Source organism: Dermacentor andersoni, chromosome 1, assembly GCF_023375885.2.
Source record: "Dermacentor andersoni chromosome 1, qqDerAnde1_hic_scaffold, whole genome shotgun sequence".
Lineage (NCBI taxonomy): Eukaryota > Metazoa > Arthropoda > Arachnida > Ixodida > Ixodidae > Dermacentor > Dermacentor andersoni.
In genome coordinates, this window is record NC_092814.1 from 49,831,394 (window position 1) to 49,844,777 (window position 13,384).

The following is a 13,384-nucleotide window of genomic DNA, read 5'->3' on the forward strand; positions in this document are numbered from 1 at the left end:
GAGATGAGAGAGAGTTATTAAAAAGTTCTTCAGTCCATTTGATGCAGAAACAAATAAACTTAAAATGCGAAACCAGTACAAGTGGTTTACTTTGATTATATCATACTTTTTAAAGCATATTGCGTAGAAGCGATGTACGGAATATTGGCAATAATGCGGACCATTTTCTTTTGCAACCGCAGAGCTTTTATTTCATTGCTCTTAATCGTCGTACCCCACACAAGGCTGCAATAGTTAATATGAGATGCAAATAATGCTTTGTAAATATGGAGTTTGACCTGTGTAGGAAGGAAAGCACGACATCGCGATAATACTCCAGTTATTGAGGATAGTTTATTGCAAAAATTACCTGTTTGTGTATGCCAACATAGGTGTGCAGAGAATGCAACTACCAGAATCTTATGTTCGTCGACTATGTAAATGATTTTTCCTTCATAAAGTATGTTGCTTTGTAATTTAAGCGGTTTATTTTTGGATCTGAAGATAACTGCTTTAGTTTTATTAGAATTAATACTAATTTGGTTTGACTGTGACCAAGCGGAGAGTTTCCGAAGCACATCGTTACATTGTGATATTAACACGTTTATATCAGGACCGGAAATAAGTATACTACTGTCGTTAGCGTACATAATAAATTTTACAGTTGTGTCTATTATTGTAATATCATTGATATAAACGTTAAATAGTAAGGGCTCCAAGATGCTTACCTGTGGTACACCTTTTGCAATAGAAAAAAACGATGACTTAAGGTTGTCTTGACGCATTGCTGACGATTGTGTAAGTATGAATTTAGCAAGTCCGAAGCCTTCCCGCGGATACCCCATGTTGATAACTTTTTTATCAGGATATCTTGATTAAGCTAATCAAAAGCTCGGCTAAAATTAATAAAGAGACCTACAGTATATTGTTTTTTTCTATGTTCTCTATTGTAGTTTCTTTGATCGTGAGTATATAGAGCTGTTTCCGTTGACCGTCCACTGCGAAAACCAAATTGTGCATCAGATAGAATATTTTTACTCGCAAATAAATTGGCTATGCCGCCTATGTGATTATAGATCACTTTTTCGAGACCCTTAGAAAAGGCTGGAAGGACAGATATTGGCCTGTAGTTAGATATTATGGAATTATCCCCCGCTTTGTGTATTACAGATACCCTTGCTTTCATCTCAATGGGAAATACAGCGGATTCTAAGGCCAAATTGTATATATGTACAAGTGCGGGAACGATGTGTTCTGTGACGTATTTACCTGGTTTGATCTGCATATTATTGATGTCCAAAGATTTGCTATTATTCAGGTTAATAAAAGTTCGATAAATTTCAAATGCATCCGCTGGCTGAACAAAAATGCTTCCAATAATATTGTTTTCGCCACATTCAGAATCTTTCATAAGCGGCATAACGTTTGGCTGAATTGTGGTGTTTACAACGTACGCATTGAAGTGATTAGCAATGTCAGTACAGGTGATCTCGCAGCCATTTTCCAGCATTTTCTCGGGTGTGAAATGCTTCCTTCCACGCCCAAAAACGCAGTTTATAACTTTCCATGTAACATCCGGGTGCTTGTTGTTGATATCTGCGAACAGGGAATGAGAATACGCAGTCTTTGCTCCCCTAAGTTCATTGTTCAGCCGGTTACGCTGCATTTTAAATTCTTGCATCGTCGTTGGCAATCGCGTTCGCAAGAATGTGTGGTAGAGTTGGTTTTTGTGTTCTATCACTTTTGCGTGAGCTCGCGTCACGCACGGCTTCCTTATTATTATTATTATTATTATTATTATTATTATTTTGATTGCGAGAAGGTTGCGAACGGAAAGTGTCGATTGTAAATGCCAAGAATTTTTTCAATAAACTCAGAATAAGCTTCATTTGCAGAATCTGTTCTAAATGTAAACGACCGGTCACGAGCGCTTATTTCGCATTTAAATGATTCTAGAGCTGCTGCGCACGCACTGGATTTTGTGCGCCTCGTAGCGACGTCTTTTGTTTTTTGTTTGTTTGTCATATATCATAAAAAACTGGATAACGGTCACTAAGGCCCGATGCAATAGTACCAGCAGAAAAAACGACAGTTTCAATATTTGTAATCAACAAGTCAAGGGCGGATGTACTAGTTGCTGTGACACGTGTAGGTGTTTTAATTAGGTTGACAAGTCCAACTGACCTAAGCATAGTAAAGTCGGTAACTGTTGTACTATCTTCTAAAATATTGTAAGCACTATTAACGTACTTCATCGTTTTCATTTGTACGTAGCCATCATCGTCTTCCCTGTTCCTCTACTTCTTCGCGCATGAGCTGGGGCGTTGCCTTTTTTGGAATAAAAAGCGCTGGACAGCTTGGTCGGTTTCGGTATTATAATGTGGTCACACTACAAGGGGTGGAGTATTTCTCCAGCCTTGATCTTCGATCAGGATATTGGCAAATTTCGGTGAACGAGACTGACAAAGAAAAGACAGACCGCATTCGCTACACCAGAGGGACTTTATGAATTTAACGTGATGCCTTTTGGCCTTTGTAACGCTCCCGCCACATTTGAGCGCATGATAGACAACGTACTTCGTGGTCTAAAATGGAAGACCTGCCTCTGTTATCTGGACGATATTGTCATCTTTTCGTCTAACTTCAGCCAACATCTTCATCGATTGGACGAAGTACGTTAATAGTGCTTACACTATTTATATTGAAGTCACCGGCACAAATAAGGCGATATAGCCCAGCATTCCCGCTTCCCGCGCATGACAAACCAAACCATCTTTAGATGCCACTTTCATTTCCCTTTATGTATCATTTCTACATTTAAACTAAATACAAGTAATTTACCCTATGCTTTCCTTGATGTCGTTGTCTATGGCTTCACATGATAGCATCTTTAGATAGAAGCTTTATGAATGCGAGCCCTGAGAGGCAGGTCATACTGGTGTAGTTGCTCCATGCGCACTGACACTATACTTCAAACGTGCATTTTACATTCCGCCCTAATTACGCTCATCCGACTCGAAGAGGAACTCGCGCATCTACAGCAACACGGCCGCATAAGTGACAACAATGAAAGGTCAGTCTATTTCTGCCACGACGCGAGTTGAGTTTGCCATTATGTTTTTACTCAACCGGAGCGAAATGCTTCAAAGGAGTGGACAGGGTCATTCTGGAGCACGAGCGACGGGTGGGCAGGGGAGTGAAGGGCTTTGTGATGCGCCCTGAATTGAGGTTTGCGCGTGACCCGGCTTCGTGGAGAGGCCCTCGAGCCACTGTGACGCGGTGTCTGTAGCGCGCAGGGGTGAGGCAGCGGTGTCACCAGGAGGTCGCCGATTGTCTTGAGGTCGCTATCGAGTCCGCCGCAGAAGGCTCCCGTCTCCCTGTCGCTTGCTCGCCCTCGGTCGGTAGGCGCGCCAGGGCTCCATCGGCGGTCCACCCCGGGGCCACTCGACAAAATGGAGAAATAACTTTCGGCCGCCGTCGCCTCTCAATGGCCGTTCACGGGCCACCAGACACATAGAGTGCGCTGGCAGCGCGAGAGAGATGCGGGGGTAGGTCTGGGAAATAAAAACGTTTAGGGGCTAAACGGGGGGCTGGCAGCATTCGGTTCTTTCGCCGTGGCGCAGCGGGGTGGCGGGCCGAGCACAGGCCCCAGGCCCCCCCCCCCCCCCCCCCCTTCCTTGTCCCCTTGCAGACGCCGCGGCCGACAAAAGGGCAAACACGCCGGGCCTTTCGCCAGTTCCTTCTCTGTGCCCGAATGTCGCGCAGGGCGGTTCGCCCCCTGAGACGCGAGTGACTGAATCAATTCCTGGCCAGTTTGCAAAGCGGGATCGCTGTGTTGTTACCGGGCGCGGCTATATATGCATGTCTGCGTGCGCGCTCACTTCTCCGCCGCTGTATCGTTTGTAAGCTCGAGGGCCTTGACAGCATAAAGCCCCGCGGAGCCTTTTCAACTATGCGGGCGGCGTTTTGCCCCATGGCTCCTGCCTGGCCGCAGAGCCGCTCCCGTATCGAGGTGAAATCTATCGACGCTGCCAGGCGGGAGCGGCTCCGTATCTGCGGGATCGGAAATGTCCGAGCAGGGTGCGAAAATGAGATAAGTGGGTCAGCACTCGCGTGTCTGCGGCAAAGGATTGTCCAGGCACGAGCGAGCTCTGCCAAAACTGGCAACGGATAAAATCAAAGCAAGGGGAAACAGCGCCGGTGTCGTTGTCCGCTTTAGAGCAGCGCCCTCGTCTGTTCTCGATCCACCCTGCAGTAATTCGTCAAAAGCTTGAGAGTAACGGTCTTTGAGAAATGAAGTTGTGACTGGAAACGCTACCACGTTCGAGCTGCGACGCACGGGGAAATGACAGCTGCGACCGAGTGGAGCGCTCTGGCTCCTTCTTGTTGTCTAACAGATGCATCAATTTTCATCAGAAGTGGCCTGCTAGAACATATCGCTTATCTCGACTCCACGTTTTAACTTTTTTTTTGCTCCTGCCAAACGGTTACCGGTGCTTCTGAACCATTCGAGACTGCCTCGTGTTGCTGAATGATAGGACGACACTCGTGGGCGTTTTGTGAACAGCTAGCTGTTACACGTTTACTGACTCCCTTTGCTCTTTGCTACTTATTTTGTACATTCTGCGAGTCCTCGCACCAGGTTTCAAATGATGCACTCCGAGTCCGCGGCACGATTCGTTGTGACTCTTTCATTGCTTGGCAAAACGCGAAACCACGATCAGTTATAATTATGTGGTTAAATATGGGTTATTCAATGTTTTCGTTTGCCATGTAAGTGCAGGACTCGACTCACGTATTACACTACTTGCACATCCACCCTTTGAATTGCAAAGAGTCGTTTGAGATATCGACTTCGGTGGAAATTAAAATTTACTGTCTGTCACCTTAATATACTGCACTAGTAGGTACTATGCTCTACCATTAATTGCACTATACCATTCTGCATGTAGTATAGCTGTGAGGACACTTTTTACTCTCTTACTGAGAATAAATTAAGTGAGCTACTCTCGGCTTGTACATAGTTTGATAAAAATCCAAGGCGAGGAAAAAGTATTTATTAATAGAAGGTAATTACAAAGAAAACGTACAAGTATTTCAGTAGGCAGTTTTTGTGCCTAGAAATTGTTAACGTTGAACATAAAGTCTCCAACACCATATCATTCGGAGAAAACGGATTAGCGTGATTTGCGCCACACCAGTGATTCTACATTAATCATTCTTCTTTTCTTTTATTCGAGAGACGGGACGGTGAGGCGGGGACGTACGGCGCAACAGTCTTACACTACACGTACACTAAAGCGAAATGTCTGCTGCACTAAATACGGCACGGCGACAAGATCTGTAGGTACAGCTGTAGCTCGGATTTTAATGGCTCGGTGTTACGATTTAACAAAAGAATTATGGCCCCTCTGCAAATGCCCATAACTATAGTAATGCCTAGATATTTAAACTATCACATCAACCTTTCTTCTGCTTTAGCCCTTGTTTAACGAAGCAGTTTCTCAAGTGAAATGTTGAAAGACTAATTGATTGATTCCTTTTATCGAAACAGGTGGCCCAATGGCATCAGTGGGTGGATGTGGACAAAGGAGGAGAGGGGTGAAAAAAAAGCAGCTTACTTCACATCGCCAGCCAATAGTGCAAATTCCCACAAGGATCGAGATTGGCGTCTCTCTGGCATGCACGTCGTACCTGGGTGTGATCGATACTCTTTAGGACGGGTTATTGGGAGATGGAAAAGTTTGGTCCTTTCGATATATATGCGGAATATTAATGTTTGCCTCCAAATTCATTGCTCACATCGAGGCATCGTGTTTCGCGCTTGCAAGGCTGTTGGCAGTGACAGGTACAGTCGCTGCCGCGTGGAGTGGAGCGAAGCGGTACATATTATTGCAAACAGCTTCATCCACGCGAGATTTTCGGCGCCACATGGCGCAACTTCTTTCTTTGGGCTAACGCGAGGCCCTGCACGTGCAAGCACGGCTAGCCTACTTCTCATGCGCACAGATACACTGCCGAAAGGTTTAAAAATGGTCGTCCCGTGTATATCTAAGATTCCCGAAATTTTTGAAAAATCGCCTGTGGAAGATACCATAATCCTTGTCCTCGAGCTGGATTATTTCAAGAGGCGGACATTACTAGCACGAAAAGTCGAAACACATATTCAACTAATTTAACTAAAATAACCGCTCTTTCTAGCTATTTATCACTGGAACAAGCTGCCAAAAGAAATTGCTTCTATACGTGATCACGACTCATTTGTAAGGAATTTTTAAGCGCAGTTTTACGCATGTCGGGTAAAAGCAGAATTTTATGCCTTTGACGCATTGTAAGTGTATCTACATGCTTTGTACGGAGTGTTTTTTTTCCATCATGTATGCTATTCTCTTTCCTTTTTTTTTTTCTTCTCTTTATATTTTCTTGTTGTATTCGGTGATCTTTACCACGGTGTTCTATATTGCCTTTCCCCCTAATTGTGTTTGAAATATCCTGTTGTTACCCCCCCCCCCCCTATGTAATGCTCATAAAGGGCCTTCAGGGTATCTGAATAAAAAAAAAAAAAAACATTCAGTGAGTTCTTTTCTCATTCACGTGCCTGCTTTAGCCCAAGCGTAGGACTGTCAGTTAATAACGACTTAAGTGGTTTCTTTCCTATTGAAAATCTCTAGAATATGACAAAAAAAGTGCAGGATCGAGACTGCATGTGAAAACGGCCATTCGGTTAAAAGTTTGATACTTAACAATTTCAGACCCTAAAACCCATGGCCACTTAGGGCAAAATGGAAATAAAAAAGGGAAGGGATAGCGTAGCGCTCACCTTGTCCCCACCTCTTTTTTTTTTTTTTTAATCAGATGGCCCATTGAGCGAGAAAACCGGCGTCTGTAGCAGCGGAATTGCACCTACATTCCCATTTACTGCGACGCCACGCCACGTGCGCGATTCGCAACCACGGCGGGTCCATCGGTTACTTCTCCTCGCAGAAAACTTATCACTTCCGACACACCTCGTATATTAGACAAAAGAGCCACCTCACAGAAGATATAAATATATTTTATTAATCAATGTCCGGTTCTAGCAGACACCTTCGACGGTGTCGCTTCTGTTCAGTGGCCCCTGCGGCCACAGGTCCCGTGTCTGAATTCTTTTCTGGACTTGGCTCTTCCCGAATGACGATCATGTCTGTGCCGACAATCTCGGCCTTGTATGGCACGCGGCAGTCCAGTCGCGTGGCACGTTGCTCCTTCCGGGGTTACCGAGAGGACAGACTTGACGTCGCTCACCGTGCCGCGAGCGTTGTCCTGCTTGTTGGTGACGTTAAAGCTTTTGAGGACCGTTGAACTGTATACCCGGGGAAATTCCCTAAAGACGGCGCTAGAGCGAACGCCTTGTTGCCGCTGTGGTATGCGGGGCGTCGCCACCTGAACGTTGTGAGGAAGACTTTATAAATGTTTGTTCATGCGCGAGGCCTTCTTGGGCTTAGCCCCCAGCGCGTCCGACTCGGGAACGTCACCGTCGTGGGACCGGAGCAGCGGGCACCTCTTTTTTCTTCGACAGTGCTTGCAATGCGCAGCTGTCGTCAGCTCTAAAGAAGGCCCTGAGCGAGGATGGAATTGGGGTGGCTGCCACGGAGTTCTTCCTTACAGCAGCGGCCTTGGTTGGCGACACCACCGTGTTCGCCGCTGCCAGGAAAGGCAGCAAGTGTACGTGGCTCGCAGGCGTCTTTTTCTCCTTTCGCGGAATCCACGGGTTGTTCTGGTCCCTGGGCCGGTATGGTTGTAAGCCACCTCCGGTGGCGCCCACGGCGGCGACGGCGAACTGTTTTCTGCTTCCGGGTCCGGATCCTGGTCTCTCCTGCGGGAGTGGGCCCGGCGTCCAAGGCGGTGCGGGAGCGCTCCGAGGGAAAACTCCCTGATGCTTTCCTCGGCGGCTCTGGGAGCGCCAAGACCTTCGACGGCGCTCGAACGATCCTGACCATCCAAACGGTGGCGGTGGAATGGGTGGCTCGCCGGGAGTATCTATGTGCCAGCTGGCAGCTGCAGCAGCGGCAGCGGCGGCTCGCTTGTTAACGGCAGGTATGTACCGGTCGAACGTGCACCCATTCCACTCACACTGCAATATCTTGTCCGTTGCCTGCGCGTTGGGCCCACCGCACGCTTCCGACGCCTGGAATGGTCCTCCTCCCTGGAAAGGCACAAAGTACAGTGGACCCAGAGGGCGGTACCGCGGAGACCACAGCGTACGCCCAAGGGTGGGCCGCGTGGCCCAGAGTGGCCGGATTCGTCCCGAGGCCACCACTCGGCATCGTTTCGCGGGTCCCCTGTACCTCATCCAGGCTGCAGGGCAGGGGCTGACTGATAGTCAGCGCGAAGGGCTGGATAGTGTGGGCGCAGCTACTTCTCCGGGTCCGGTCGGTGCCTGAAATGGAACCGAGTCTCCTGGAGCTCAGCCTCGGCCACCCCGTTTCGAACGGCTGGCTCGAGCGTGGGCATGCCACGAGGTGGTGATGATGAAGCCTCAATTAATGGCACAAACCCACTATGGGGGATAGGCGACGAATCGGGTGGTAATATGATTGAAAAAGTAAAATAAATTAGTTAATAAATAAATAACACAAAAATAAAAATAAATATATAATCCAAGATGAAACATAAACTGCATACATGAGATAAAGTAGTGATCACTACTATAGTAAGCCTTGCGTTGATAGGAATACTAAAAAAAAGAAAATAAATCAAAAGAAATTGTTACTGAAATACATAATATAAAGGATATACTTAAACTTCAGTAGTAAGTTAAATTTTGAATAGGGCGAGAACATGCTTTTGTTACGGGGGAATGCTGGTTAAGTTTTGCGTGCACTAAGAGGTCCCGTGACCGATCCCCGCGAGAGCATTCTTCGTCTTCCTTCATCTCGCTTCGGACTCCCGTCTAGAGCAGCTCACGGCAGCAGTTCCCACACTACGTAGTCGCAGAGTTTTTAGAGCGGTACGCCGACCCTATAGTAGCTGCTTCGGTATATGTTACTCTTTACTTCTTTGCAACGCAGTGCTCAAGTGCAAGTGCGGCGCACAGTACGCGGGGAGATACGATCGAGGCTGCGCAAGAATCAGCTTCTCAAATCACCAATGAGAGTATACACCGCTGCCCATATCCTTATCGCCATGCAAGAACCTAGTTGTCTGCATAATTTGCGACAGAGCAATAGCGTCGATACGCTTTGCCAGGACCGTAACTAGCGAGGGGTTAGGGGGTTCTATCACTCCAGCCACATTCCTCCCCTCCCCTTCTCCCCTACACTCCTCCCCTTCGAAACACTCCTCCCCTTCGAAATCTTTTCGTGCTTTGACTTTTTTGAACAAAAGCAGCAGTTAATACTGTATGAACTAGGAACTACCGCTCATATGAGGTCTATTACGAACGAGCCGGCAAGTCTTGTGCACCTCCTCTGCAGTTATGTCTTCGGATTGTAGTGTCGCAAAAACAGAAGAGCAGAAAATTGTGTTTTGATCAATAAACATGGCAAGGCTATTTATTTTCCATTGTTGGTGAATTATGTCTCGTGTGACTTTGTGCTAAAAGTCGAGTGCATAGTCTCATTTCTGTAAAATACATGATTTCGAGGAAACTTCTCAGCAAGCAGAATTTTCGAACGGTAAAGGAAAGACGTGAGCGTCGGGCTACTTGTGTGTTTGCTTCCAAACATTTATCCCTTTCTTGTATGGCGGTTACACTGTGTTATTATGTCAGAAGCCGTCGGTAGTCAGGGATCGTTATCTCGTCAAAAAAACAATTTTGCGAAGCACTTAGCATATGCACAAATAATGGGTCTGCATGCCCAACCAAGGGGAAAACAAAATGTAATTAGACCTACCATCACCATTTGCAATACGTGCATGCATTCATATACATAGAAATTGCGACTAGCGTTCGGAACTGCAACAAAAAACACATTACGCTGACTGTTGAAAACTATTTTGCTCACAGCTTCTACTAACACACGATGCACGGTAACGGCATGCCAAATGCAGTTGGCTGTCGCTCCTGAAACACCGGCGGCGGTCTGCCCGGCTTCGGTGGTATTATAATCCAAACGTTTATTCCTTGCCTTAACCAGAATTTAAATTTACCACCCCAATGTTCTTTTTACTTGTTTAGGTACAAGTAATTTAAAAGTGCCCTCTAATTATTATACCTAGGCGATGTGCTTGATTCACAAACGAAAATAAGACAGTATAAATCTTGCAATATAGCCTCCTTTCTACACATAAACTCCCCCCAGAAAAAAATTCGTGGGTACGACCCTGCGCTTTGCCGCACCTGAAAGCATAAGATTAGACAAACTAATGTTATTCACTGAATCGTGGATTGCCTTACGTTATCATGACGTTTGGAAATGCCGTAAGATGTAGTATTTGTCTTCGAACGGAATGCAATAACGGCGAATAATGCGAAATCGCAGTGCTATAGCACAACCGACAGAAAGCTGAGCTAGTTGGTAAGGATTCATAATGCAAAATAGAGGTGAGGCGTGCAGACAGGACACAAGAGTAGAGAAGTGGACAACACGAACGCCGACTATCAACTGAAGGGAGCACTGAGGCGAACAAAGAAAGACACAAAACTGATCTGCGCAAGCTCAGGAATGGTATCACCACGTGTCAGTCTGGTACATGTGTCGGTCTACGTGAGAGATAACCGTTAAGGCACTTAATCTCTTCCTTATGTAAAGTAATCGAAAGCTGACTCACGCATGCACTTCCACCATTATGTAGGGAAATGTAGCCAATGTAGGGAAACATTAGAAACGCGATCCACCGGTTAACGACCTTTTATGTTCCATTAGCCTCTGATTGATACACCGTCCCGTTTGCCCTACGTAGAACTGGCCACAGCTAAAGGGAAGCTGTTCGAAGCCGTTGCTAAACTTTCAATCCAAGCATTCCAAAGTAGTAAAAAACGGAATTGCCATGTCGTGCCTTAAGTCTTCCCTCACCAGATCCTGCATGCACAAAATGAGCGCAAGTTTTAACGCGCAGGTCCGGCGCCTATTAGAAGCAGGTTATCCTAGTGTAGCAGTGGCCACTGTGGCTGAGCGCCTAAAGAAGTCGGTTTCGAAGGGGACGGACGTGATTACAGAAACCAGTAACAGCAAAAAAAAAAAAAAAAAGAGTAGTGGCTATTTCGTACATTCATTCAGTGTCGCACAGGCTTAAAAAAGTTGCAAGTAGTTATGATGTTAATGTTGCTTTCACTGCTCCCAATAAGCTGGGTACGATATGCGCTGCCGTACAGAGGAAAAAGGAGCAGTTAAAAGGCAAGAAAAGAACAGATATTTGTCCAGTGAAGCACAATAAGAACAGTTTTACTGACTTTCGTATGGGTGTACGTGGTTTATAAAATCCCCCTTTGCTGTGGCCAGTTCTACGTAGGGCAAACGGGACGGTGTATCAATCAGAGGCTAATGGAACATAAAAGGTCGTTAACCGGTGGATCGCCTTCTAATCTTTCCCTACATTGCCAAGATTGTAACTGCACGCCAGAGTGAGATGAATGCGCGATATTGTACAGACATAAGAATGAAGATACGCATCTTATGGTAGAGGCATGGCATATCTATAATGGTGGAAGTGCATGCGTGAGTCAGCCTTCGATTACTTTACATAACGAAGAGATTAAGTGCCTTAACGGTTATCTCTCACGTAGACCGGCACATGTACCCGACTGACACGAGGTGATACCATTCCTGAGCTTGCGCAGATGCGTTTTGTGTCTTCTTTCTTTTTTCGCCTCAGTGCGCCCTTCAGTTGATAGTCGGCGTTCGTGTTGTCCACTTCTCTACTCTTGTGTCCTGTCTGCACGCCTCACCTCTTTTTTGCATTATAGCACGACGTTTAATGAAATCGTTGTGCGTCGACAGGCTATTCGTATTTCCACCGCATTTGTTAATAAAATTCTAAGAAAATATTTCTTGTGATAAGTATATAACTAGTTTTAATTACGACATGCATATATGTATAATATTAACGCACCTTTCGTCGGCGCTCAGAAGAAAATGCGCGTAAAACAGCACAAGTTCAAGTGTTTCGCAATATTCGAGTTTCCAATATTGACTTAGCGGATACTGTGCTTCGTTTTCGTTTCTTCTTCTACAGCGATAGCAATTACACGGACATTGGAATCGCATCCGTGCCGCCGCCGCCGTGCTGTCACGATATCGACCGCGCACGTGCGGCCCACACGTGGTGGGTTAGACGGTCGCCAGAGGTGCGCAGTGCGTTTGGCTGCAAAAACGATGGAACTAAAGTGGACGCACCCTGCATGCCGGTGGCAGCGTTCTCGCCGAGAGTGGCGCGCGCGCACCGCGCCGCGTTGCACACAGTGGTTTGAACCGACCAAACGCTTCAGTTGTGGATGGACGGAAAAAACTTTAATGGGAAAAGGACTTGCGAGGTTGCCAGCCCGGGCTCAGGCCACCCGGGCATTATGTGCGGTGAGGCATAGCCTTTCCACCGCTGCCCGGGCCCGCTGGATAGCCCATAATTGGTCGTGTAGTTCTGAGCTAGTCAGAGCGCTTATCTATCGCTCCTCGAGAAGGTCCGGTTCTATTTTATCCTCTACATATACTGATCTGATCTGTGTGCACTTCCATAAGATGTGTGCCATGTCAGCGTGGTTCGTGTTTGCAGAGCTTGCAGCTCGCGTCTGGATATTGTCTTGAATTTATTCTGTTTGAGTGTACTGGGTTTCGGAACGTTCTGGTTTGCAATCTTCTTCAATATGTTTCTTGAGACCTGTCGAGTTGTTTGTGGGGTTGTGGGTATTCTTCTCTTTGCTTCATGTAGTGTGTCAGTATGTCGTGGTACGTGACCAGTCTGTCTCTGTCGTCTTTTATCGCTTCTTCGTCGTCCTCGCCTCCTCAGTCTTCTCCATCGCCTCCGCCGCAGTCCTTCCTCCTTCCCCGGGGGTTGCGGGGTGTTGGGCCGTCACTGTCCGTGCCGCGGTGGGTTAGTTTTCGCGCGACTCGGTGGGCCTTCCCGTTGAGGTTGGGGGGGGGGGGGGGGGGGGGGCATTCATGGTAACCCATATGTGCCGGGATCCATTTGAGGTATTTGGTTCTAATTGTGCCGTTCTTAAAGTCTTCTGCTGTGCGGTTCAGGATTTGGGCCGCCTCGGTGGAGACGGCTAATAGCCGTCTTGGAGTCGCTGATTATTGTTCTGTATTGTTGCCGACCGTTGATTAGAGCCAATGCGATTGCTGTTTCTTCCGCTGCCTCCGACGATCTGGTCCTTACGGAGCCCGCAGTCACAGCCTTTCCTTTCGTGCATACGACCGCCATTGCGAAGAGGGAGTTACCTTTGTCAGCGCCGACACCACCGTTGTCGTCCCGTTTTCGGGGGTAC